This window comes from Hyla sarda, chromosome 2 (assembly GCF_029499605.1).
Source record: "Hyla sarda isolate aHylSar1 chromosome 2, aHylSar1.hap1, whole genome shotgun sequence".
Lineage (NCBI taxonomy): Eukaryota > Metazoa > Chordata > Amphibia > Anura > Hylidae > Hyla > Hyla sarda.
The window spans coordinates 213,514,995-213,541,915 of NC_079190.1; positions in this window are offsets into that span (position 1 = coordinate 213,514,995).

Here is a 26,921-nt window from a genome sequence, read left to right on the forward strand (position 1 = left end):
AAGAGATTGACATTCAAACAGACATTTCTCCATTTTGGCATAAAGTTGATTGTCACGAAGTCTCTGAAGAACCATGCGGACATGCTGGCGGTGTTCTTCAAGGTTGGCAGAAAAAATCAGGATATCGTCCAGATACACAACAACACAGGAATATAAGAGATCACGAAAAATTTCATTAACAAAGTCTTGGAAGACGGCAGGGGCGTTGCACAGGCCAAAGGGCATGACCAGATACTCAAAGTGTCCATCTCTAGTGTTAAATGCCGTTTTCCATTCATCCCCCTCTCTGATGCGGATGAGATTATAAGCACCTCTTAAGTCCAGTTTGGTAAAGATGTGGGCACCTTGGAGGCGATCAAAGAGTTCAGAGATGAGAGGTAGGGGGTAGCGGTTCTTTACCGTGATTTTATTAAGACCGCGGTAGTCAATGCAAGGACGTAGGGAGCCATCTTTTTTGGACACAAAGAAAAATCCGGCTCCGGCAGGAGAGGAGGATTTGCGGATAAAGCCCTTTTTTAAATTTTCCTGGATGTACTCAGACATAGCAAGAGTCTCTGGGGCAGAGAGAGGATAAATTCTGCCCCGGGGTGGAGTAGTGCCCGGGAGGAGGTCAATAGGACAGTCATAAGGCCTGTGAGGAGGTAGAGTCTCAGCTTGTTTTTTGCAAAAAACATCCGCAAAGTCCATATAGGCCTTAGGGAGACCGGTTACAGGGGGAACCACAGGGTCACGGCAAGGAGAACTGGGAACCGGTTTAAGGCAGTCCCAGCAGAAGAGGCTCGGGCAGGTTCCTCAACGACACTTCGAATTTCCGAGAAGAAGGAGTGTACAGAGGCAGTGACGGGGTCATTGCGGTCCCAGAGCGGTGTGGCCCATGACAGAGCTTTTCCAGACAGAAGGCTGACTACGAAAGCCACCTTAGACCTTTCAGTAGGAAACTGGTCCGACATCATCTCCAAGTGCAGGGAACATTGAGAAAGAAAGCCACGGCAAAATTTAGAGTCCCCATCAAATTTATCCGGCAAGGATAGTCGTAGGCCTGAAGCGGCCACTCGCTGCGGAGGAGATGCAGGAGCTGGCGGAGGAGATGATTGCTGAAGCTGTGGTAGTAGCTGCTGTAGCATCACGGTCAGTTGAGACAGCTGGTGGCCTTGTTGCGCTATCTGTTGTGACTGCTGGGCGACCACCGTGGTGAGGTCGGCGACAACTGGCAGAGGGACTTCAGCGGGATCCATGGCCGGCTCTACTGTCACGATGCCGGCTGGCAGGAGGTGGATCCTCTGTGCCAGAGAGGGATTGGCGTGGACCGTGCTAGTGGACCGGTTCTAAGTCACTACTGGTTTTCACCAGAGCCCGCCGCAAAGCGGGATGGTCTTGCTGCGGCGGTAGTGACCAGGTCGTATCCACTAGCAACGGCTCAACCTCTCTGACTGCTGAAGATAGGCGCGGTACAAGGGAGTAGACAGAAGCAAGGTCGGACGTAGCAGAAGGTCGGGGCAGGCAGCAAGGATCGTAGTCAGGGGCAACGGCAGGAGGTCTGGAACACAGGCTAGGAACACACAAGGAACGCTTTCACTGGCACAATGGCAACAAGATCCGGCGAGGGAGTGCAGGGGAAGTGAGGTATACATAGGGAGTGCACAGGTGAACACACTGATTAGAACCACTTGCGCCAATCAGCGGCGCAGTGGCCCTTTAAATCGCAGAGACCCGGCGCGCGCGCGCCCTAGGGAGCGGGGCCGCGCGCGCCGGGACAGGACCGACGGAGAGCGAGTCAGGTACGGGAGCCGGGATGCGCATCGCGAGCGGGCGCCACCCGCATCGCGAATCGCATCCCGGCTGGAGGCGGTATCGCAGCGCACCGGGTCAGTGGGTCTGACCGGAGCGTTGCAGTAGCGAGAGTGTAGCGAGCGCTCCGGGGAGGAGCGGGGACCCGGAGCGCTCGGCGTAACAGACAGTAGACTCTCTCAGTAGGCACGTAGCCCACGCAGTAGGCAGGAAGTCCCCCATAGCAGGCAAGTAGTTCCCCTTATTAACCAGCTATCCCCAGTAGGCAGGCTGTGGTGACCCAGTAGCCACATTATCCAGGTAGTCCCCCAGTAGGCAGGTATTCCCCCCAATAGCTCCCCCCTGTAGGCAGGTAGTTCCCTCTCTTAGCAAGGTAGCCCTCCAGTAGGCTAACACTTCCCATTAGGCAAGTAGTCCCACCATTAGCCAGGTGGGCCCCCACTTGCTAAAATAGTTTGAAAAAATTATACTTACATTATGCTTACCTCCTCCCTTGCACAGAGCAACAACAGTCAGCCACCTCCTTCCCCCTTCCATCCAGTGCATGTAGAAATTAGTGATGTCTCTGGCTGTGCCAGGGCAGAGGTCAGGCTCCCCTTCTTGAGTAGGCCACATATTGGACAGAATGGGTGGTTTGGGACCAGGCCATTTGGTCCCTGAGCAGGTCCTCATTTCTGCCAGGCCCCATAACAGTTGCACACCCTCTCTATATGGTAGGTACATCATTGCTCATGAATCTTGCAGTTTAAACTAATTATTGCAGAATCCATTACTCAACCTAGTGAAAGTGTTATGTTGAAGCAAGAGGAAGTGCAGCCAAATGATCTCATATGCCATGGATTCATATAAAAATGGTTTAGACATGCAGGCCCAGATTTCTCAGTCTGAGACAAAAATGTGTCAGGTTTTTGTTGTAGACAGATAGAAAACAATCTCAATTTTGACTTTATTTAAACTCCTTAAGGACGCAGGGCACCCATCCTCTTCTATGATGCAAGCTCAGGAGCTGATACTGGACATCAACAATCACGGTGATGCCCAGCATTAACCCCTTAGACGCCGTGATTAAAGTTGATTGCAGCATCAAAAATAATTTCAAATAAAAAGAGTCCCAGCAGCTCAGCGGAGCTGATAGGGACCACTGAGGTAAAACAGCTGTGTCACAATCAGCTGAGAGGACGGTGGGTGGGCCCTTATCTGTCTCTCGTCCGATTGGTGATTTGATGCTCCAGCCAGCCATGACAGGTGCAATCGAGCACCGATAACACTGATCAATGCTGCAATCCAAGAATTGCATGTAAAAGTCCCCTATGGGGACTAAAAAATTGTGTAAAAAATGTGAAAAAAAAGTTAATAATGTGATTTAACTCCTTCCCAATTCAAAGTTTGAATCTCCCCCTTTTCCCATAAAAAAATGTAAACAAAAATAAACATAAACATATGTGGTATGGCAGCGTGAATAAATATCCAAACTGTAAAAATATATACTTCGTATACCCTAAAAAAAGGCGATGAAAAAGTCCAAACAAAACAAAAATTGTACCGACTAAAAAAAAAAATGGGCACACACACACATCCCTGTATACTGAAAAATAAAAAAGTTATAGGGGTCAGAAGAGGACAATTTTAAACGTACAAATTTTCATGCAAAAAGTTATAGTTTCTTACAGAAGTAAAACAAAATCCAACCTATATAAGTAGGGTATCATTTTAATCGTATGGACCTACAGAATAAAGATAATGTGTCATTTTTACCAAAAAGTGCACTGCATATGCGTAGAAACGGGAGGCGCAAAAAAATTACATAATGGCGTGTTTTTATGTTTTTCTCAATTTTGCCCCATAAATAAGTTAATGGGCTTCCCTATATTCACATTATGATTGGGACAAGTTTTCTTTCCAGACACCATTGTTGTATGGTTCCTGACCTAACAGGTACTGTGCTTAGCTTTATATGCTTTCTAAAGGTCTCTCCCTGGATCAACTTGTGAACTGCCCTATCTATTATCTGATGTTCTTTTGCATTGGGAAGTGTTGTTATTCAATATTTATTGTACCTCATGTTTACTTTGTTCTTTTATATCTGTTATTTTATTGAAAAACAGTTTTTAAAATGCATAAATAAACAGTTATATAGAAAAAAACAAGTCCTCAGGTCTGTAGGTGGAAAACTGAAAGTGTTATGATTTTTTGAAGTTGAGGAGGAAAAAAGAAAGTGCAAAAATGAAAGACACTGAGTCCTTAAGGGGTTAATAGAGCAATTTGAGAATTGTCATATAGAAATTAACAAATAATAATAGCGCATTTTTCTCCCCTCATAAGTGCATACCACATACGTACATCTAAGTAGTGTACTATTTTGTATGTGTTAAAGTCTCAAGGGCCTAGATACACAAATACTGTTTTAAGCGTAGTGGAGCTTCCTGTACTCCCCTCATATAAGAGCTATGTATGTCTGGCAGAGAAGTTCCAGAACTTACACAGGAGTGGCAGAAGCCTAAATTCATCAGGCAAAGGTTGCGGCAGACTAGGGGCGCAGAGTCACAGCGAGAGGCCTGAACTCTCAGTATCAGCTAGAGGTCGTATCTCAATCAGCAATCCATCTGCCGTCATCAATTGGTTAACTCGGTCATCCACTTCATCCCAAGTGACATCTGACCCCCAGTCAACAGTCAGTGGGTTGCATAGCAATTATTTGTTTAAATTATATTAAATATTATTTAAAAATTTACAAGTCACATGCAGATTACAGGCGTCGCTATTACAATCACTGCCGCAATATGGCAGAGGGAAGTATATACTAGTCTGATATATTCAACAATAATTTTTGTTCTTTAAACCTTTTTGGAGATACCTTTTCTTTTTTCTTCATTTGATTTGCCTCCTTCTGATGATTTACTTTCCAAACGATTCCATGATGGCTAGGTATAGACATGTAAATTTTTTCTTGAGTTGATCTCATGCGCAACTTGTCTTTTAGAGAATGCAAGCCATTTTATCCATGTTGAGATGTTATAGTATAGAATTTCTTTGCTTGTTTTTTTTTGTATTTGTTATATGAAACATATGTCGCTTGGAACTACACCTATATTTGCGGTGTCAAATTTTCTGGAAACATATTGTATACCTCACGTTTTCCTTTTTGACTATTATCAAAAAAATTGTCCTTTTACTGACACGTTTTTGTAAGTTATATTGTCAATAAAACTCTTTGAAAAGAATCACTGCCGCAGAGCGTCTGGATGTGGCAGCAGGGTCAGGAGACCATATGGTGTCACAATTGAAGAGATTAAAGCGCAACTGTCATGAAATCTGGGTGCAATAACCTGCAGCCATTGTACTGTGTGCAGGTGGTGTGTATAGCAATGTTTTTACCTAATATTTGCAGGCTTTCATGGCCCCAAAAAATCATTTTGCTCAAAGCCACTGACGGTCGGATAGGCGTGGCGCGAGGTAAGTGATGCCGCACTGCCGCCATGCTGTATGTCAGCACTGGGACCTCTGTATGATTGACACATAGGTCCCAGCACATGCACCCTTCAGCTCACCTTTTTTGACTGGTTATTATACTCGTGCCCGTTATCTTCTTTCTTCTCTCTGGTGGAGACACACGCGCAAGCAGGACAGTTCCTGATACTAGGGGCAGAGAGGAAGCAAGCTCTCTGCACCCAGCACTGCTCAGGCGCACTGAGGAAGAAGTCGGTGGCGGGAGCAGAGCGAGCACTTGCCTGGATGACCTGCAGCGGCGTGCACGTTAGATGAGCATGCGCTGGGACCTATGTGTCAATCACACAGTGGTCCCAGTGCTGACATACAGGGGGTGGCCTTGGAGGCGGCAGGGCATTACGTACCTCGCGCCACTCCTATCCGACCATCAGTGGCTTTGATCAAAAGCATTTTTTGGGGTCATGAAAGCCTGCAAATATTAGATAAAAATATTGCTATACACACCACCTGCAAACAGTACAAAGGCTGTGTGCAGGTTATTGCCCCCAGATTTCATGACATTGCACTTTAAAAAAAAATTTTATTACATTTTTATTTTATTTAATTTTAATTTATTTACATTTTTTTAAATCCTTTTTTGATGACCCTTTGGAGGGCAAGTCTGGTTCCAGCAGCCGCGGTCATTCCAGCTCCAAGTAGTGGAAGTGTTAAGATTTTTAAGTAGAAGAAAATTACAAATCTGGATCAAATTTTTTTAAACCAACTGGTGGCAAAACATTAATCTCAGAGTTCCTCTCACTCAGGTTTATGGAACGGACTGTTGTAGAAATTTGTACAACTTAAACTGCCCCCCTTTTAAATCCACCCTGGCGGGAGGGAAGTCTGTGTGCAGTGCCGGGATGGGTGATGCTGCAGCTCCAATCCTCGTGTTTCCTCCCTCACCAGTGGAGCAGCTCCGGATTTTGGATTCTCCCTGATCCCTTAGGAGAATGATATGGATGGAGAGAAGGAGCAGGGGCAGCACTGACAGAGGCCTACTCAGCTTCAGGTAGTGTAAACCCACCCTTATTTCACTCCTCTACACCTCTCTGTCACCCCTCGTAACCTTCCTGTAACCCCTGGACACCCCTCTGTCACCCCTCTATACCCTTCTGTCACCTCTCTAAACACCTCTGTCTCCCATGTGCACCACTTTGTCACTGTGTGGGATAACACAGAAGGCATTGTGTGTGTTTGTGGGGGGGGGAGGCTGGAGGCATTTGAGTGAGGCTGGAAACAGATTTATCAAAACCTGTGCAAAGGAAAAGTTGCCCAGTTGCCCATAGCAATCAATCAGATTTCTTGCTTCATTTTGCAAAGACTTTGTTAAAAATGAAAGAAGCGAGCTGATTGGTTGCTATGGGCAACTGGACAACTTTTCCTCTGCACAGGTTTTGATAAATCTCATCCCTTGTGCATTGTGGGAAGGCTGGTGGCAATGTGTATGGAGGAGGCTGGAGTAATTTGTAGGGGAAATGGGAGGATAATGCTGGAAAGGTGGGTGCAAAGCTTAATACCAATATGTTTGTGTAGCAGGTTCCATGATGTCCTGTGCCAGTAAGGGTGTCCCGCTAATTTTTATTTTCCAAGGGGTACCCCAAGCCAAAATGGGGGGGGGGGGGGGGGGCACAATTTTCTGTTCTCACCTCAGCTAGCTACAGCTCTGTCTGTAATGCACATCACATAATGTAACAATATTTAGCACTTATCTGCTCGCTGTTATAAGAGCCTTGTAGTTAGCAGACTTTGTTTAAAGATGTTTAATAATTAAGGAAAAGTGACTTGTAAATTTAATAAATAATCATAATTTATTGTGCATTGCGGGAAGGCTGGTGGCATTATGTTTGGAGGAGGATGGAGTCATTTGATGGGAAAAGGGGAGGATAATGCTGGAGAAGTGCAGAGCCTAATACTAATATGTTTGTGTTGCAGGTTATGCCCAAGAGTTTTGGCTGGAACTGATTATCATGATGTCCTGTGCCAGATGGGGAAGAAGGAAAGATCAGTGAATATGTCATTTGTGAGTCGCTGCAAAAAACTGTACTGTAATCTGCATAAGAAACATATTTAAAATATTATTCAGTAAGGGTGTCCAGCTAATTAATTTTTTTTACCAAGGGGTGCCCCAAGCCAAAGGGGTGGGGGGGGAGGCACAATTTTCTGTTCTCTCCAGAAATAGCCAATTTTAATAGAGATTCGCTGTGAATAAATTCGGAACGAAACAATTCTTTGGGGAAAATTCAGCGAATCAGCCGAATCGAATTTTATAAAAAATTCGCTCATCTCTAGTGACCATGATATATATATATATATATATATATATATATATATATATATATATATAGCAAAACAGATTTGTGGAGCAGCGCCCAATTCAAGGTGCAGGTGGTGCAGGCAGCAAGAAATGTCCTGGTCAAGGCACGTCACACATCCAAAAAATATCTGTAGCACATACAGCAAGCAACGTTTCTGCTGCCAATGCAGCCTTTTTCAAGCAACAGTGATCACATGGGTGATATATATATGCAAATGTACAAACACTTCAATTAAACATACAATCAAGTAATTAAGAGGTATGTACAATGTATAGTGTTATAAGATATAGGGCATAAGCTGCCACTATAATGGTAAAGCGCACCAGTGAGTGGTGCTGTAGCTATTTTTTGTATATATATATATATATATATATATATATATATATATATATATATATATATTGTAAGGATTCCACCCTGGGGATAGCTCTGAGATTGTCCTTGACACAGCCACAGGACAAGTTTCTACTTCATTCAGCAGGCAAACAACAGTTCTTTATGCAAGTCTGGCTCCTCACCAGCTTTCTTAGACAGGTTGCAGGATAAATAAAAACATAACACAGGAACAAACAAAATCCTAGACCTTCCAGTCATTAACTAAACAACCCAGCATGCCCTGACTATCAACTGGAGGGCTTTTCCCTGCCAGGTAAAACATAGGATTCCTGGAAAAGCAATTGGAGTAAAAACAGTACTTCTAGGCTAGGGTAAATGTTAGTGGAAATAGAGAGAGAGAGAGAAGAAAAAATATATATATATATATATATATATATATATATATAAAGAAAAAAAATATAATAAAAAAAATGTAAAAAAATAAATAAATAAAAGAGGAGATCATAGAAAGATAAGCACTAGTGAGATAGACCAGTATTTTACAAATTACGTTTTATTAAGTAATTAAATGTATGTTGTGACGTATCATAATTTAAAGTACATAAAATTAGTAATAAATGAAATACATGGATAAAAAACTACTGAATATTGAATACAACAGTTCTAACTTCTGATGCACCTGATACAATATGTATATTCTAGGTTTGGTTACTGTAGCTGATAAAGTTTGTACAGTTAGTAAGTTGCTGGCACGGACGGCACCGCACCAAATTTGCTGATCACTGCAACTTTTCAAATGTCTTTGTAATGATGTTTGGTAGCGCTACTGTCATTGTAAATGTAGGTAATACTTAGCTGCTGGTACAAACGGCGCTGCACCAGAGAACGTAGGTATATGTAGGATAGTATGAGTAATTGGCAGTGCTGGATGTCCTCTGTTTGGTGCCCACTCAGTCTTGTTGGCACATCATTACCGGTACAGGGGATTGTAATATATCCTGGGCGCAATAGTATGCTGGGGTCCTCTGTTTAGAATGTCCCCCTTATCCTGTCGGCTTAGGGACAATAGAAGGTGATGAAAGTTTGGCACTTTGCCCCTCTTACCGGCTATGCCGATCACAGGTAGCTGGCCAGCGGAGCAATGTCTGTATAAAATGTATTACAAACTTGCTGCAGGTTTTTCGATGGATCTTCGGTATCAGTAGGTGCAATCATAGGTGGGTGCAGGCTACAGGCTAGATGCGTTTTGGGGTGCCCCGTCCCCTTTTTCAATAGCAGTAGGTCTGCAACCTTTTTCTCACTGTTCACACACGGCGTTTGCAGCCTCTTGCTGTGTGTACTAAGACTCCTTGTCTTGTCCACTCCACAGTTGTGGGTGTCACTCAGAGCTCTGGCTGTGTGCTCCTCGCAAAGACCCCTGCCTCCCCCAAAGCCACCTTGCTGTCTTCTAGGGAGAGCCCAGACTATACTGTTTCCTTTCCTTTTATCTAGACTTCTCACATTTCTGCTGGCCTCATTAATGAGCATCCCTGCTAGCTCACTTAAAATAAAGGACTGTGAAAAACACCCTTTCATTGCCATCAAGCCTACCTATACACACACACATATATATATATATATATATATATATATATATATGCCACTCACAATAAAAAAAAAAAAAATTTCCTGCAAATACTGAATTAATTCACTTGTTATGTGTTGTAGACTGTAGCATTTTTTGTAAACAATTCATATGTATATTGGAAATTCTAGTATGATTGTGGATAAACAAGGTTAAGCCACTTAATATCTGAGCAATTGGAAGCAAATTGCAAATTTTAGACTAATGTACAATCCTGAAAGAACAGACAGCTGCAGAATAATTTCACAGTAAAAATAAAAAAAACAAAATAAGCCAAAATAAACATTAAATCACACATGAATAGACAGCCCAAAGAGACGGAGGAGGATTCATAATGTCTAGAACTACCGTATATACTCGAGTATAAGCCGACCCGAATATAATCCGAGGCCCTTAACTTCACCCCAAAACCCCCTTCATCATCCCACACCCCCGCTTCATCATCCCCTTGTCATCATCACCACATGTCATCAGCCCCCCCCCCTTCATCATCACCGCTTGTCAATGTCTGATACAGTGGTCTTCATCCTGCGGACCTCCAGATGTTTCAAAACTACAACTCCCAGCAAGCCTGGGCAGCCAACGGCTGTCCGGGCTTGCTGGGAGTTGTAGTTTTGAAGCCTCTGGAGGTCCGGAGGTTGAAGACCACTGCGGCCTTCGACATCATCCGGCCCCCCCACCCTCTCACCCCCTTTAGTTTTGTACTCACCTCCGCTCGGCGGGACGTTTGGGTGCACTGGTCAGGGCCATCTGTGCTGCAGGACCGTCCGGTGCGGAGGGATAGTCGTTCCGGGCTGTCCATCTTCACCGGGGGGCCTCTTCTCCGCTCTTCGGGCCCAGAATAATGGCGTTGCCTTGACGACGATGCAGAGGGACGTTGCTAATGAACGTCTCTGTGCGTCGTCGTCAAGGCAACGTGACTATTCCGGGGGCCGGGCCCGAAAGCGCGGATAAGAAGCCCCCCCAGTTAATATGGACAGCACGGAACGACTATCCCACCGGACGACCTCCCCACCGGACAGTCCTGCAGCACCGGACCAGCGCACCCTAACGTCCCGCCGAGCGGAGGTGAGTACAAAACTAAAGGGGGTGGGGGGTCTGGATGATGTCGAAGGCCGCAGTGGTCTTCAACCTGCGGACCTCCAGAGGTTTCAAAACTACAACTCCCAGCAAGCCCGGACAGCCGATGGCTGCCCAGGCTTGCTGGGAGTTGTAGTTTTGAAACATCTGGAGGTCCGCAGGATGAAGACCACAGTATCAGACATTGACAAGCGGTGATGATGAAGGGGGGGGGGGCTGATGACATGTGGTGATGATGACAAGGGGATGATTAAGGGGGGGTGTGGGATGGGGTGCTGAAAAACTCTGCTTATACTCGAGTATATACGGTAAAACTAAAAAGTATGTACTTATCATTTGGATGTCTCTACCATCTACTGAACCATTGTGTTAGTAAAGTTTTCTTAAAAATGTTTGTTTGTAGTAAAGTTGCTTATTATTATTATGCAAGCTCTTATTGGCAAAGCCTGTTTTATTTTATTTATTTTTTGTTTCATTGTCAGATTATGGACATTTATGGCTTACCCTTAAAGGGGTCCTCTGCCCCTAGACATCTTATCCCCTATCCAAGTATAGGGGATAAGATGTTTGATCGCGGGGGTCCCGCCGCTGGGGACCCCCGTGATCACTCCTGCAGCCCATAATCATCTGCAGCATGGAGCCGAAGTTTGCTCCGTGCCTGATACAGGGGCCCGACAGTTCATGACATCATGGCGCCCTGCAAGTCAATGGCATAGACTTGCAATAAGGGGGCAGGACGTGATGACACAAGGGGGCGGAATCATGACATCACGAACCGTCGGCCCCTATATCGTGAGTCATCAAGCACGGAGCAAACTTCGGCTCTGTGCTGCAGATTACTAGGGACTGCAGGAGTGATCACGGGGGTCCCCAGCGGCGGGACCCCCGTGATCAGGCCTCTCAGCCCTATCCATGGATAGGGGATAAGATGTCTAGGGGCAGAGTACCCCTTTAAGGGCTGTAGATTACGTTTGGATAAAAATAATTATAATTTTTTTTATTATTACTATTATAGTTTTCATTATGATTATTATTGTTATCCTCGTTGTTATTATTATTATTACTACTATTATAATATATGTGGTGAAAACCACCAAAAATAATTAACTGGAAGTATAAAATCCATGAACTTGATCTAAGCTGACAGTGATATACGCTAGAGGTGCAGCATGAGTGACAGTTTCCATCGCAGGTGAGTAGTAAACTTTCAATTTATAAGTGTCATAAAATGGAAAATGTCTCTCTTGAATTGGAAGCATAAACTTGAGCCCTTCTAAATCAGGAAGAGTAATAGGGCAGGGAAGGACTATTGAATCCTGGCTGTTTGTCTGCTCCCTTATCATGTCTATCCTTCATTTACCCTTATGATGTGAATACTAAATGTACTCTAACTGTATGCACCGGGGCTTTCTGATACATGGCTGCTCTGTTCTGCAGTGTATGCTGTTCAATCAGTCACGGTTGGCACACTAATAACCTAGTCTTAAAGGGGTCATCTGGTTCACAAAACCATTTTAAAATACTGAGTTGAGAAGGGACCCCCAGTCGGTACCCTAATCTATTAGTGCAGAGCAGCAACAAAGAGTGTCTCTGGGGGACCTTGCATGTTTGTCCATTTCTCAGTCTACTGATGTCAATTTCCCCCATGTAATACTTATATTTTCCTGTAGTAATACTGTCAGAGGAACTGAACAATTGCTGCCTATTTACAGCTGATCGCAGGGGGGGGGGGGGGGGCTCTGAGATCACGTCATCATGGGAATAATACTAAAAAAAATGATTGTACAAAGCAAACAACTATTTTCAAAGTTTTATATGAAGGTAGCTTTTTAATAAACCAAATATGATTCACCTACATCATAAATATAATGGAAGCCTTTTCATCTTTCCACAAAAGAAGAGTACAAGGTTGCCTTTCCAAAAATCTAGTGACCTTTTTATTCACACTCTGAAACTATTCAGTTCAGTACAAATACCTTTTGAAAGCATATACACCAACAAAAGAACCAATTGTGTAAAATACTCGGTTTATTAAACATATATAAAAAAAAATTGCAAGACAGACATTTAAAATCTAGAATGAAATATAAAAATTAAGGCACTGAAATGACAATACAGAAAAGGGGAGATAGCAGGATAAGCGCATACACATCTTTGAGGTAAACCAGCAACACATCACTCAGAGAAATCACTTGTAAGACAAAGTAATATAATGACCAGCATAGAGAGATCCACAAAAGTGTATAGAACAATGGAAAAATCATATGAGAAAGGCTAGAGCTACACAAGAAAACTGATGAAACTCCATATAACATCCTGCGATGTGCGCTGCCAACCGACCAGCTCCAACCTGATGAAGCACAACGCGAAACATACGTTGGGGTAGGAACTGGTAGGTAGTTGAACTCTGTAAAACAAAAAAGGGATATAAGAAAATATCACAGGACTTGAGAATGCCAATCAGCAGTGTTCAAACTCTAATTAAAACCCACAAATAACTTCAGGTGAAATACAGGACTCTCTGAAAGAATGTGGTGTGGCTGTTTCAAGATGCACAATAAGGAGGCACTTGAAGAAAGATGGGCTACATGCCAGAAGAAAGCCATTACTATGCAAAGGCCACAAAGTATCCCACTTACAATATGCCAAACAGCACAGAGACAAGCCTCAAACCTTCTGGTGCAAAGTCATTTGGAGTGAAGAGACTAACTTTGAACTGATTGGACACAGCCATAAACACTACATTTGGAGAGGAGTCAACAAGGGCCATGATGAAAGGTACACCATTCCTACTGTGAAACATGGTGGTGGACCGCTGATGTTTTGGGGATGTGTGAGCTACAAAGGTGTTATGCCCCTCGCTCTGGCCGCACACGCCGGCCGTGAGTGCATGGCCCCGCTTCTCTCTACTGCCGGCTGGGAAAACGCCCGCATGCGAATCCCACCCCGTCACTCACCCCCTGCTCCTCCAGCCTCTTCCTCTACCTCTGTAATCCGGCAAGCATGTCCCCGTCCCCTAGGGCGCGCGTGTGCCGGAGCTCACAGATTTAAAGGGCCAGTGCGCCCATTAAATAAAAAATCACCTGTGGTTCAGTTAATAAATTCCTCCTCCTCCCACACTTCCCTGCCGCACTTTTGTTGCCCTAGTGCCTTAGAGAAAGTATTCCTGTGTATTGCCTTGCCTTGTATCATACCCTTTGCTCTGTGACCTGACCTTGCTCATTTGCTGCCTGCCTACTGACCACTTGCTATGTTCCTGACTACACTACTGTGCCCCCTGCCTTGACCTTCTGCTATCCTGACCACGAGTTGTCATATCCTACCTGTGCCTCGAACTCCTCAGCCACTTGTGTGGTCGAGCTGTGCCAGGGGTAGCGACCTGGGTGCCGCCTGCCGCAGCAAGTCCATCCTGCTTTGCGGTGGGCTCTGGTGAAAACCAGTGGCACCTTAGACTCTGCTCTCTGGTACAGTCTGTGTCATCTGCCTCACAGGTCCAGTGGATCCACATCCATCGGTGTTCCTGAAACGTGAGTGTTGCAAAAGGCACAGGAAATTTGGTCAGAATTGATGGCAATATGAATGCAGTCATGTATTAATAAGTAATGGTGGACAATTTGCAATCATCATCCAGGAAGCTGCGCATGGGACATACTTGAACATTCCATCATGAAAATGATCCAAAACACAAGGCCAAGTCGACCTGTCATTGGCTACAGCAAAATAAAATGAAGGTTCTGGAGTGGCCATCTCAATCTCCAGACCTCAATATCATTGAGCCACTCTGGGTAGACCTCAAACATGCAGTTCATGCAAGACAGCCCAAGAATTTAGGGGAACAGGAGGCTTTTAGTCAAGTAGAATGGGCAGCTTTACCATATGAGAAGATAAAGAGCTTGATTCACAACTACCACAAAAGATTTCAAGCTGTCATTGATGTTAAAGGGGGCACTACAAGGTATTAAGAACTGGGGTATGTAAACTTTTGATCAGGGTCATTTCGGTAGTTTGTGTTGTGATTATGATTTAAAAAGAGTAAACACAGTTGTTTGGCAATAAATGGTTTCAGCCAACCACTAACCATGAGTGAAAGAAACATTTTTGTGTTATCATTCATATTCTCTGAACACTGGTTAAGAAGTCATAAATTCTGCAAGGGTATGTAAACTTATGAGCACAACTGGTATATCAGATCAGGACCTGATGAAGAGGGGTGTCATCCCCTCTAAACCAATTTTTGGGGTTCAAGGCTTTTTATGATGTTATGCTCGCAGCACAGCACTGAAAGGTAAGCACACTCCTACCTATTTATTTTCTTTATCTACCTAGGATTACGGTGCATATCCGCGCATTCTCTGTTCCCCTTTTTTTGTCTTGCTGCTACATCTAGGCAGAAGATGAATAAAGAAGCAGCTGCGCGTGCAATCATGCTTATTTTTTTTTTTTTTGCTTGGTCTGTACTCTGCTCCTCCCTCTCAGCCCAGGCCTATATAATTGGCAGGAAGCTGCATTAGGGCCCTATTCCTCCTGGCAGCCTCCCAGTCTCATACTGGGAGCACATGGTGAGTGAGCTTTTTCCATCTGTTCCCCCTGGTGTGGTGCTGTTTGGTGTCCGTTGCTTGCCCCGCGCTGTGTCTGTGGGGTGGCGCAGCCCAGTGACTGGTTTGAGTGTCCTTGGGACTGCTCTGCCAGTGGGTCATTCCCCCTATGGGCACTGATGTTGGGGCAGTGGCCACTCAGTGCTGCGCCATTTTATGCTAGGGATGCTAGGGACCCAGTACTTACAGGTGGCCGGGACATGGCTATTGGGCTTGCACTTCATGATCATAAAGTACTCTAACAACCTATTAGTTTAATAAATGTTGCTGAGAAGCATTAGATCAAGGTGCATGTTGCGGATGTGCGACCATGTCTGCCTCTACATGTGCTATTTGGATAGAGTTGTATGGTCATATCTGTTTTTTTCTCAAGTTGAAGTCACATTGTTTTTTCAATGCCTATATTATAGCTATAGTATAACTACTAGAGTTAGAGCTCATTACACATTTATGGTCTTATCCTGTCAATGCACCATAAATGTCAGATGGTAAAATGCTTTTAAGTATGTTTGGCAATTTTCTTCATGAAAGCATGCCGATCTCACCAGTGCCACAATATAATTAAAGTGAAAACTCCTAGATTCCTGATGACTTGAATTGTGAATTTCGTTTCAGCTCCAGAACAAAATGTTTTAGGCTTTTAAATATTTATTTTTCTAATAGACTAAATTTTGTTTTAAGTGTCTCTAATTGATGTAAGTGCAAATTAATGTCACTGCATAAATACATGCATGCTGTACAATGTCATCAAAAACAGAGTACGTTAAATCAGCACTGCCTACAACAAAGGAATATTTAAATGAGGTCTAAGTCACTTTTGACTACCTGCTGGGCTTGCGAGTGGTTATTTCTCAACTTGTTTATTTTCAGGGCTCATTAAAAAAGATTGATATATCTCACCCCTGTGTCCTCTACTGTTGAAAAAAAAAAATCAGGTTAAGTCTAATGTTTTCTAATTAAAGTTATAGCTTAATTGTTGCTTACTAAAAACAAGCAATGTGATTACAAAAAGCTTTATTTAGAATGAGTGAAATAAGATCATTATCTAACTTTCAGCAGTTCATGGAACTTTAGTGCCACAAAAGCTTTGAATGGCTATGTTAGGAAAAGTGACAGGAGGCATGGTTTCACTCTAAAACCTGTCAGAAGAACACCTTGCTATGCAGGAAGATCAGTCAGTTTTATAAAATATACAGGATATGGGGGACATTTATCATTGTTGCTTTGGTAAGCGAGTTCTGTAGTCATGTTTTTTTTTTTGCTTTGGTTTTGCTTATGTGTGACTTTTTTTATCATACTATCACAGGGAGTTGATGAATTTGGCTCACATAAGCAAAAAAAACAATAAATCTTTTTGGAATACCATTTTTTTTAGCACACATAAGCAAAAAAAAATGTACAGTGGTCCCTCAACATACGATGGTAATTCGTTCCAAACGAGCCATCGTTTGTCGAATCCATCGTATGTTGAGGGAATCGTGCAATGTAAAGTATAGGAAGCTGTACTCACCTGTCCCCGCCGCTCGAGATGGTGTCCCCGGGCCTCCGCTGGGCTCTCCGCTGTCTTCTCCGGTCCTCTGCTGTCTTCTCCGGTCCTCTGCTTTCTTCCGCAAGGCCTTACTGGGCCTGCGTAGCGACGTCATTACGCCGCTGCGTACTCCATTCCTATTGGATGACGTGCGCAGCAGCGCATTGACGTCATCGGAGAGGGCCCGAGAAGACACCGGAAGACCAGCGCTGGACCCGGAGGGCACCCCGGAGCATCGTCGAGGGGTAAGTAATACTTACCGCACCACACGGGGAACATTTAGCTGCTATCCGACAGCAGCTTAAGCATTTGGCGCTGCCGGATAGCACTTAATGCGATGGCCCCGACATAAAAAAAAGCATCGTATGTCGATGCTGACATCGACATGCGATGGCCTCTGAGAGGCCATCGTATGTCGATTTCATCATATGTCGGGGCCATCGTAGGTCGGGGGGTCACTGTATATGTGTTTATTACATTTTTTTTACCACTTTTCTTCCCCTAAATGTACTAACCAATTTTTTGTGTTCTTTTGGACTATGGTGACCAGCGTATTTTATTTTATTTTTCTTAAATATTAATAAAATGCTTAATGATGGCTTGTGGGGGGAGTGTTTTTTTTTTTGTTTGTTTTTAAATAAAGGTTTTTTTAAACATATTGAGTTTTTTTTTCCTTTTTTTTAAACTTATTTTACAGGCTTACTAGTGTAAGCTGTCTTATAGACAGAAATCATTAGCGTTGTCCCAAAAAAAACAGCTAGTGCTAACCCTAAAATATTATCCTGGTACCCACCGCCACAGGGGTGCCGGGAAGAGCCAGTACCAACGGGCCCAGAGCATCAAAAATGGTGCTCGGCCACCCTGGTGACATCAGGCTGTTGCTGTTTGGTTGGTATTTGGCTGAGAATAAAAATAAGGGGAACCACACATGTTTTTTTAAATTATTATTTCTTTATTTATTAGAAAGAAAAACACATAGGGTTCTCCGTATTTTCATTCTCAGCCAGATACCAGCCAAGCAGCAACAGCCTGACCAGGGTGTGACTGGCCCTCCACAGCCTAAATAATGCCAGCCTGTTACCGCCAAGGCCCAGGAGCGTAATTTTTGACCCTCTGGGCCTGTTGGTACTGAGGTAATAAATTGGGGGTTAGCGCTAGCTCTAATTGGGGCTAACGCTATGGCCTGGCTTGGTAATGGACTCTGTCTATAAGACAGCTTCCACTACTAAGCCTGTGTAGTAAATTTTTTAAAAACAACACATTTTAAAGACTTTTTTTTCCCAAAAAACATTCCCCCACAAGCCGTCGATAACCATTTTATTAACAGCAAAAAAAAAAAAGTGGGTCATCTTCGTAGTCCACCGAATCCGAAGTATTCCTCTGCATACACGGATCTAAAATGAAAAGGAAAAAAACACAAAAAAAATTATTAGTACATAAAGTCGGGTTTCCCAAACAGGGAGCCTCTAGCCTTTGGCTGTCTGGGAATGATAGGAGTTGTAGTTCAACAACAGCAAGCCTCCAGTTAAGCACCAACTGGAGTCTCGCTGTTCCTAAACTGCAACTCCTGTGATGGGAATTGTAGTTTAGAAACAGCTGGAGGCACCCTGGTGTTAAAATGTCTCCCCGGCCACCCGCCCACATCTCCCACCTGGCCGCTAGCTGTTGCAACTACAACTCCCAGCATGTCCTCACTGTAAGGGCATGCTGGGAGTTGTAGTCTTGCAACAGCTAGCGGATGGAGCCAGCTAGCTGTGGCAAAACTAAACTACAACTCTCAGCATGCCCTTACAGTGAGGACATGCTGAGAGTTGTAATTGAACCAGCTAGTGGGCAGGTGGCAGATGCAGGAGGGTGGCTGGGGAGCAGAATCACAGAAATATGGCACTGAAATTTAATATCTCCCATCCGGAGCCCTGATCATGGTTCCAGCAGGAAATATGAAATTACATATATTTTCATATTTCTGTGAGCTGGACGGTTCTGCTCCGCACCACCCGCCCCAACTACTGCCCCCTAGCTGTAGCAACTACAACTCCCAGCATGCCCTTACAGTGAGGACATGCTGGGAGTTGTAGTTGCAACAGCTAGCAGGCGATTGGTAGATGTGGGCAGGCAACGGGGAGTGGAACCAGACAGCTCACAGGAAAATGAAAGTACGGCAATGTAATTTCATATTTACCGCCGGAGCAGTGATCAGGACTCCAGGCAGGAAATATGAAATTACTTTGCCGTACTTTTATATTTCTGTGAGAGAGCCGGCTCGGCTCCCTGGCTGGCCACCCGCATTTTCCTCCCGCCCACTAGCTGTTGGAGGACTGCAACTTCCAGCATGCCCATACAGTGAGGACATGCTGGGAGTTGTAGTTGCACCAGCTAGGGGGCAGGAGGTAGATGCGGGCGGGGGAACTGCGCAAAAAGTCACACAAAAGTCGCATTTGCAACTTTTTGTGCAACTTTTTAAAAATGCTGTCAAAGCTAATTTTGTGAGCCAAGTCTGATCTGGCTTACACTTGCGACTTTTTGAAGGGAGGTTTGCAACTTTTTTTTGCTTACGTGTGACTTTGACACTTGATAAATTCCCGACCACTGCAAAGTGGTTATTTTTTGCTTACCCACAAAAGTCGCGCAAAAAATTGCTTAGACGCATGTGCGACTTTTTGTGAGACTTTAGTAAGCAAAAAAAAAATAAATTTGTAAATCCCTTGATAAATCTCCCCCATGATGTTTAGTCACTATATTTGGATTGCTTTGAAATAGCATAATGATGTAAACTGAGAATAATCACTTTCAAAATTATTATACCAGTATATAACTAGTCCACATACACTCATTGAAAAAACCCAAGAAGGAATTGTTGAAATGAAATGAAAATTAATATTTGTAATGTAACAATGATATACTGTATGTAGGTGATTACAATTAGAGATGAGCGAACTTACAGTAAATTCAATTCATCACGAACTACTCGGCTCGGCAGTTGATGACTTATCCTGCATAAATTAGTTCAGCTTTCAGGTGCTCCGGTGGGCTGGAGACTCTTTCCTAGGACTGTATCCACCTTTTCCAGCCCACCGGAGCACCTGAAAGCTGAACTCATTTATGCAGGATAAGTTATCAACTGCCGAGCCGAGAAGTTTGTGACGAATCGAATTTACTGTAAGTTTGCTCATCTCTAATTACAATATTAGATCACAATGGTAAGTCCATTGGGGAAACTGTACTATTAAGGCTCTAGTATCCTGTTGGGCTAGCTCTAGCCTGGATACAAGATGAGATCCGGTCAGGCATGGAGATACACAGGGTCCATAGGGCATCCTGCAGCCCACAGATGTTACAGCTGGGCCTGTGGATCGTGTAAACTTCTGTACACCAGATATATGTCAAAGCTGGCCCACCATCTATACTCGATTGGCGATGAATCTAGAAACCAAGAAACAGGCCAAGAAACTGTTGCAATCTGACACTGGCATTCCTGGGAAACCAATGTTGAGTGTGGGGGAGCATTATCCAGCTGAAAAATGCCAGTTGAAAGTCCTGCCATGAGAGGCAACACATGTGGCCACAGAATGTCCTGCAGATATTTCTGAGCAGTTAGTGTCCATCGTAGGGGTAACGGACTGTTATATGCGGTGCTCCACAGATCATCACACCAGAAGTTTGGGCAGCATGTCGCGCCACAGCAAAATGATTTCCATACTGGAACACCATCTTTGTTAAATCTTAAACAGAACCTGGATTCAATGCTACAGACGTTATGGTTCCAGACCATAGCAGTTCAGGCTTCTAGGTTTACGACAGTACTGCAAACAAAAGCGTTGGTGGCTGGCTGTCCATGGCAGGATACATAATAGGGCCATGACACCAAATTACCATCTGCAAAGCACCTGAAGATCACAGGGGTGTAAGGATGGTGTAATAGTTCAGGAAGGGTAAACAAGCGAGAAAGGTATAGATATATTTATATAGTGTGTGTGCGTGCATATGTGTTTGACCTTGGAATATACAGTATAGAACACTTCATTTAACAGAGAAAGGCCACGCAGTATTTCTTCACGTTAGCCTGGAGATTCTTCTAGTACCAGGTATCTCATTCTCAACAGAATTCTGTATTAATAGGAAATTTGGAAAACAGGAACCCATGAAGGGGAAGGAACATCTAGAGTCTGTGGGATGCAGTTTCCATTGGTACTGTACCTTTGTGAACAATTAAAGCGGTGACATTAACACAGCTTGTCAAAATGTGTCCATAGATTTGTAAAGATTGATCTGAAGTCATCTTCTTAATGACACAAAGCAATATGCTTGAAGCAGAACCCCCTATTTAAAAAGTGAACTCAATTCTGAGTGATATGCTCTTGACTCATCTGAGAGAGTACTTCAAACTGCAGAACATGCTATTTCATATGATTAGAATTATCCTTCTTGTTATGATTGTCATTTAAATCTGGAAATGTAACGTATTATTCAGCAACCTTAGTGTCAAAGAGATATTATGGAAAAGATTAAACGAGCTTTGACTTTCTACGTAGATATTTCTATAGCTCTTCTAATTGACATTGCAGACCTGATGAATTTCATCTATGTATCTTAATGAAATGGCTACTTATGAAAATTCATTTGTGGGTTATAGCTATGACTGGTTCCCATGAAAAGCTTCACTACTCATATTTAGGTCTACATTTCACTAAATTAGAAGCGAGAACAGAAGTCAAAGTTTGATAAATATGTTCATCACCACATGGTGGTTTTTTTTTCTTTCTGCTAAAGCAACGACAAAAGTTGATATCACTTTGAATAAGTTGCTAAGAATCTAAAGTTTTGTAAACATGTTCTAAATAGCCAAATAATAGGCTTTAAAGTACTTATCTGCCCTTCCGTTATTTATTTCTGTGACTTACATATTTTGCTGTCCTTAAGGGGGTACTCCGCCAATAAACATCTTACCCCCTATCAAAAGGATAGGGAATAAGATATATGATTGCGGGGGTCCGGCCACTGGGACCCCTGCAATCTTCAGCGCAGCACCCCAGTCATCTGGTGCACAGAGCAAACTCCACTCCGTGCTGTATGACGGGCTACCACATCCATCACGCCCCCTCCATTCATGTCTATAGCTGTCACACCCCCTCCCATAGACATGAATGGGTTGGAGTGGCATGACGTCATGAACATGGAAGCTCTAAGCTTTCTTGTTTACAACACAGTGGTGCTGGTCCGGAGATCACATGGGGTCCCAGAATTCAGCCCATCCCCTCCCACAATCAGACATCTAATCTCCGATCCTTTGGAGGGCAGAAAGGGGCAAAGTACCCCTTAAATGAAGGACATAATCAAATTTTTTTATGAAGCCAGTTATTCAGTACATTTTTGGAGCATAGGAGGAAACCATAGTGCCCCTGGATACCTATGCAAACAAGAAGGGACTATACAAACTCAATGCAGACGTTGTCCTAGGTCAGATTCAAAGCAAGGATGTTAGTACTGCAAGGCAACAGTGTTAACCACTGAGCCTATATGCTGCCTGGTACTTGTCCCTTGCAACCAGGATTGGAAGTTCTTATATAGAAGATAATAAGGAGACTAGATGCCTAGGGAACTTGCTTCAGACCTGATTAAATAATCGAGTGTCAACCAAGTAGGATCCTTGTTTAAGAAAGCTCTAGGAGGACTATAGGACAGATGTAGAATGTGGCCATGACTGTGTGTGGCCAACATGTGTAGTGCAAGAGGGACCTGCTTTGTGTGTTGCGCCGCAGTAGTCATGTTTATAGCCACCATGAGGATAGCAATGTATAGGAAGCAAAAGACTGAAGACATAGGGAAACACTGCCTGAATAGGGTTCAGGGTCTCCAAGCTGAACAGAATGAGTGGATTGGTAGAGAAAATAAAAATATATTGAAAGTGTAGGATGACCTTACAACCTTTCTTTGTTGGAATTTCTGCTTAGATCTCCAGTTGGGAGTCACTCAGAAAAGATCATGCTACTGTTTATTAAAATGTTTTTTAAACTGTAATGTCTTTGTCCTTCTTGGGAGCCAGTCTTAGAAGTTGCTACAAATAACATTATGCCTATAAGAAGACACAGAGAAAGTGAGAAGACATCTAGAAGTGTGGTTCCCAGTATGAAGCAAAGGCAAGGAGCAGTGATGATGAAAAAATGCTCTTCTTGTTACATGGTTGGATATGTATATAGCATTGAATGCAAACTCAGACCTAAAACACACTCCAATATTTGACTGACCATGCAGACTCCAGAGAAAGCTGAGCCGAGCCGACAAAAGGCATCAATGCAAAGAGCAGGGATGACATCAGTTTTCTGCCCACCAAATGAATATTGGTAGTATATCCGAGAGATATGTCATTAATATCTGTCCCGAGACAACCTGTTTAAAGATAGATGACAACACACAATGACATGTCCTGTAAACATCCAAAACTATATCAATGAAATGCAGAGAAGGTCAAGTTTGTTACCAAACACCATCACTGTTTATAACTGGTGAAAAATTCTAGCAATAAACTGGTATGTATATTTACCATGTGAAGTAACTATAGGATGACAAAAGTTATTTTATATTGTGTCAGTCAAGTTGTATTTTTTTGGAGACACTTAATCACTTTCTATTCTTATGCAAAGGGTACAAGTGTTTTTTTCTGCCTAATTGGCTGCACATCACATATAGGTAATGACAAAGCTGTTTGCAAAGAGATCTAAAAAATGTTAAGCTGAATCCGCTATGCTGACAAGTAAGTTCTTCTGGGTTTACACAAATAATGAGAATTCTGAAACCTGAACAGAATTAGTAGAGCAGAATCTGCCACCAACTGACAGCATCTCGGAAATAAGAGGAAATTCTGGCAGAAGAAAAAATGTGAAAATGTTTCTAAAGCCTAAATATACATGTAAATACTAGCATTTACCAAAAAAGGTTTTTCACAATGTCTGAATATTATTTGGCCTTAAAACACATTTATAATGGAAAGAAATTAAAGGGGTATTCTAGGGTAAAAAAAGAAAGCATTTTTATATCAACTGGTCCTGGGGAATACAACAGCTGGTGAGTACTGGGAGGCTGGAAGCTTATAAATAAAGTCATTGTTTCGCTGAGTGCTCCGGGCCCCCTGCTGGCCTCGGAGCGCTCACAGCGTGTGTCCCCAGGCAGCACTCCGGCGTCCCCACTCTCTAGGGCGCGCGCGCGCCGGGACTCTTAGATTTAAAGGGCCAGTGCATCAGTGATTGGTGCCTGGCCCAAAGTGGTTATTAAGGGTTAAGGTTTGTGAGAGGCAGTGCTGGTTTGACTTAATTAGGCATTCACCTATGCACTGCCAATAAATACCTTCTCCTCCCACAGCCTCCTGCCGGATCTTTGTGCCTTGTGAATGCGTTCCCTGTTGTTCCAGTGTTACCCTGCCTGTTGCCGACCCGTTGCCCGTGACTACCGCCTTAGAACCTGTGCTGCCTGCCCTGACCATTGCTACTTCTGACTACGCTTCTGCCTATCCCTCCTGTACCGCGTCTAGCTCAGCAACCAGAGGAGTTGAGTCACTACTGGGTGGAACGACCTGGGGATTACCGCCGCAACAAGACCATTCCGCTTTGCGGCGGGCTCTGGTGAAAACCAGTAATCTCTTAGACTCCGATAGACTCCGACTAACACTGTGCAACGTATGAAGTCCACAAGGGATCACTGCACTGGTATTAAAAAAAAAAACATTGTATTTCTTCATTTAAAAGCAAGATAGCTGTACAAAAAGTAAGGTGATGCGTTTCTCCCCTAATGGGCCTTAGTCATAGATGATTTGTACCTCACGTATGTCTTGGATGTTTGCACCTTACTTTTTGTACCACTATCTTGCTTTTAAATGAAGAAATAAAATGATAATTTTAAAAGCAATATTGAAATCCCTTTTGGACTTCTATTGGAGAAGGTGGAGGAGAACTGATTACATGGGCATGGGGGAGGTGAGCGATACCCATTTATTGTGTAACATATGTTATATCAATTGCATACATAAAGCCCATATATTGTTCTCCTGTGCTATCTAATTGGCACCACTCGTTATGCGCTCCGGCCGCACATGCTGACTGTGAGCGCATGGTCCCATTACCTGCTGCTGCCGGCGGGGCTGGGACTTGCATTGTGGGACACGCTCACATCCGAGCCCCAGTCCTTCACTCACCTGGTGCTTCTCCTGCTCCCGCCTCTGCCTCTCTGCTCTGGCGCGCGTGTCCCAGTCCCCTAGGGCACGCGCTGGAGCTTTAAGATTTAAAGGGCCAGTGCGCTCATTCGTGTAATTCACCTGTGGATCATTGATAAATTCCTCCACCCACCCTCCTCACTTCCCTGCTGGATCTTTGTTGCCTTGTGCCTGAGAGAAAGCATTCCTGAGTATTGTCTTGCCGTGTATCTGGTCCTTTGCTCTGTGACTTGACCTTACTCCTCTGCTTCCTGCCTTGACCCTCTGCTATCCTGACTACGAGCTGCCTCATCCCTCCTGTGCCTCGCATCTCCTCAGCCGCCTGTGTGGTTGAGCCTTGCCAGGGGTAGCGACCTGGGTGACGCCTGCCGCAACAAGCCCATCCGCTTTGCGGCGGACTCTGGTGAGAACCAGCAGCACCTTAGACTCAGCTCCCTGTACAGTCTGAGTCGTCTGCCACACAGGTCCAACGGATCCACATCCACCAGAAGTTCCTGTCTTCTGAGACGTGAGTGTTACAGGGACATTTATCATTGTTTGCTTTGATAAGCAAGTTCTGAAGTCATTTTTTTTTCTTTTTTTTGCTTTAGTTTTAATTATTTGCTACATATTCATCATACTATCACAGGGGGGTGATAAATTTGGAGCACATAAGCAAAACAAAAAAGTCGCAGCTGAGACATTTGTAAGACATGTGCAGGAGTTTTGTACTCCAGGTCAGACCTGGAGCTGACTTGCGACTTTTTGTAAGCAATCTGGAATTTTTTTGCCTAAGTGCCACTTTCGCACATGATAGATTTGTGACCACTGCACAGTGAAAACTGAAATTTGCTTAGGTAAGGCTATGTGTAACTTTTTGTTTACCTTCAAAAGTCGCATAAAAAGTGGTTAGGCGCACGTACGATTTTTTGTGCACCCGGAGTAAGCAAAAAAAAAGTTTCTAAATGTGTTTCTAACACATTATGTGATGTCCTCAGGAGAGTATATGAAAAACCGTATATAATGATATAATATGTGAGTAACATAAATAAATAACCCTTGGGGCCCCTAGTTACTAATATTAAGGAACAACATTACAGCTTTTTTCCCAAATACTATCGATATAGCATCTGGTAGCCACCCAAATGTTTATTAGTATTCCAAGAGTATTATGAGACCACATTACATCCGTTTGGGATCAATCTGATTGTGATCCTTTATGTTTCGTGTTTATGGGACATAGCCCAACTTTTCAAATATTTGTGCTATGGTTTTAAGACACCCTATACCCACATTACATCACGTAATGAGATAGAAACACGTCAGAAGTGGCACGATTTAATAGCACAGGAGAACTATATCTGGGCTTTTTGTATGCAATTGATATAACATATGTTGCATAGTGTTAGTCTGAAACAAATTCAACATCTTTATATGAGTATTCCTTAGGGCAAGTGGGTTTGCACCATATATGTGGTATTTTTCACTACAAGCTACATTTTATGTACTTCCCTTTGTACTTTTTACAGATACTTTAATGCCACTAGTACCTTGAGATTAATGTATCATCTTAGTAAGTTTTTATAACGTGGGAGGAAACTGGAGTACCCAGATGAAACCCATGTAGACATGGGGAAAGAACATACAACTTCATGCATATTTTGTCCATGCAGATTTTGTCATATTTTAACTTTAAAGGGGTTGTCTGAGATTAAAATAAGAAGTTTTCTTTTTTTTTCCAGAGACCGCATGTCACGTCGGGCATGAACGTAGCCCTGAACTTGCCCACTCCTTCTGTCCCTGCCTACTTGCATACCCGCCCTAGGCAGCGGGTCCACAATCAAAGTGCCAGTCCCTACCTAAATAAGTGATGGACAGTCACTGGTCAAAACAATAAACTACAAAACTGACAAAGGTCTGGGACAGCTGGAGGCATAAAAAACTAACGCAAAAAAGCCTAAACATACACACACACAAAATACAAAGT